Source organism: Teleopsis dalmanni, chromosome 2, assembly GCF_002237135.1.
Source record: "Teleopsis dalmanni isolate 2A chromosome 2, ASM223713v2, whole genome shotgun sequence".
Classification (NCBI taxonomy): domain Eukaryota; kingdom Metazoa; phylum Arthropoda; class Insecta; order Diptera; family Diopsidae; genus Teleopsis; species Teleopsis dalmanni.
Genome location: NC_051847.1, coordinates 76,102,649 through 76,105,145, shown reverse-complemented (window position 1 = coordinate 76,105,145; position 2,497 = coordinate 76,102,649). Strand labels below are relative to the sequence as shown.

The window sequence follows — 2,497 nt, the reverse complement described above, 5'->3', positions numbered from 1 at the left end:
AATATATTCTTGATGAAGATTTGTGTTGATGGAGATTTGATTCTCTACATAATATCCCTTCATACTCTCGATTAGCAAAATTGTCAAACTGCAGTGACTGTTCTTTATGAGACTGTCTGAAGTTTGACTTTATATGAAGCTTGAAAGACTTCAAACTAGGCAATAATCAGTAGAAATATTCAGACCAAATTAATGTCAAAAATTATAAAAAAATTTCAAAAAAGATACGTTGTGGATGAAATTTCATACCAAGTTTTAATAAATTTAGAGCACTTAATATAAAAAATATATAATTTGTTTATATAAAATATAAAAGAATTTATAAGAAAACTATAAATTCGTAAAATCATTTTGTATTTTTTTGGTGAAAGAAAGAAAGAAATAAAGTTTGAACCACTTTTTAATTAAAAACTGAAATACTTTTATATAATATTTAACCTATATTATATCAGTTACATAAAGGTAGAGTATGACACCATTTTAAATTGAATATTATTCCATTTTTATTTATTCTTTCATTGAATGACTTATATAAACGGCCATATATACATATGTGTAATTACATATATATTTTATCATAATTTAGTATGACCTATCATTCGTTACAAATATTGGGTGAAAAGCCGTTGAACTTTTTAAACATTGAATTAAACTTTAATTAAACTACAGACTTTTAGTGCACATGAATTTGTATGTACGCATTTGTACTGGTATCGGCATGGGCTTTATGCATTACTTAATGCTCGAAATTATGTGCGGAAATCTACTTTTATGCCGCTCATAGTACTTCATAGCCGAGGATGTATGTAAATGGAATTTTGTGCTCCCTGGGCGCAAAACATGCAGAACATGTTTTATATTTATATTGCGATACTTAAAGAGCTACTACAACATATATTACTAAATACTTAAATATGCATATTTTGCGTTACATGCTTGTGTGAAATGAGCTTTGAGTAGAGGAAAAGGTTCTTTCAGGATAAAAATTAACATTATATGAAGTTTGTTCAAACTTAAGGCACTATGTTAGTTGCAAAGGTAGTTCATGTCTTGTAAAATAATACAATTAGGAATTAAATAAAGTTTTTAAACATATAAGAAAGACAAATATATGTAGAAAAATTGACTTAAGAACCTGAAGGCACTTTCTTAATTAAATATTTAAATTTACGACAATGTGATTATACCATACTTAAGGGGAAAAAATTTTATATAATTTTTATTATAAATTGCAAAACTTTAAAAAAATTACACAGTATATAAACTTACTTTTCTTATTATGTACTTCAAAGGAACTGTGGGAAATATTTGTTTTATTGCCGATGCTAAATCTGTTAAAATGACATCAGCATTCTGTGAAAATTAAATAAAATATACATTAATATAAAATAAAAAGGGTATAATAATAAATAAAAATTCTAAAAAAATTATTATTACAAAGTTTTAGCAATAAAACGTACCGAACTAAAATTCCCCGCATCTCCTGTTGTGGCAAATGAATATGGTCGATCATTTGTAATGATGGAAAAATGTGTGGGTTTCTTACTCTCTACCGCTTGTATGTCTAAATAGTGAAAATGACACTCGATCTAAAAAATAAATAAAAACAATTTCAATCTAATATATATCTTTTTATTGACATGTGTATTAACTTACTTTTGTGGGCACTTTCGCTACTAGTAAATATATGCGTACTGGTGTGAAAACCTGCAATGAAAATATTAAATAAATTATTAGCAATTTTCGTAAAATATTAATTAAATATGCATAATTATAAATAATTTATTCTGCATAGAATATAAAAATATTTTAATATTCAATATATGTAGGTAGTAAGTAATACCAAATTAATTAAATTTTGTGTAGACAAAAATACATTTTATTAAGTGCAGCATATACAACAACAAAATTACTGTACTACACCGTACATATAGTCCTAATATAGTAATTCTAGTACAACAAAAACGATTATGGCTCGTATTAATAATCATATCATATAAAAAATAAAGTGTTAATCGAAAAAAAACACTTTTTTTCGTATATATCTGAACTATACACATAGTACCTAGTGCGTATTAGGTCTTATATATTTAAAAGTCTAAAAATATAATACAAAAAATTAATTTGTTAATGAACTTTCATAGTAAATTAACAAAAACCTTAGAGTGCCAACATACAAGTCAAGTACACTGACTCTGAGCTTCAAATTTGGCAGGGCACGATTTTAATGAAATGGACATCAGTATATTTTGAAGAGTTTTAAATAAAGGTTGGCTTTCTCAAATAAAAAATGAATATCATTGTTATATAATCGTATATATAAAAATATCACTGCATCTAACCAATTAAAAGCCTTTAGTAATATATGTATGTATAAGATTTTCTATTTAAATAAAAGTCTAGGCATAGAAATAGTCTATACTCTCAAAATGTGACTGAATTTTTAAAATTTAATATACGAGTAAGCTCAAAGTTTTAATTAATTTAGAATTTTTAA

The 2,497-nt window shown here is 25.3% G+C and overlaps 1 long non-coding RNA gene across 1 annotated transcript; it reads right to left on the bottom strand.

Annotated features, from left to right (window-relative positions):
• Positions 1-1,269: 1,269 nt before the first annotated feature.
• LOC119677434 lies at positions 1,270-1,708 on the bottom strand. Its single transcript, XR_005252263.1, has 3 exons — positions 1,657-1,708; positions 1,461-1,589; positions 1,270-1,353 (listed from the first exon to the last, which is right to left on the bottom strand). It is a non-coding gene; the product is annotated as an uncharacterized LOC119677434 (long non-coding RNA).
• Between the last annotated feature and the right edge of the window lie 789 nt (positions 1,709-2,497).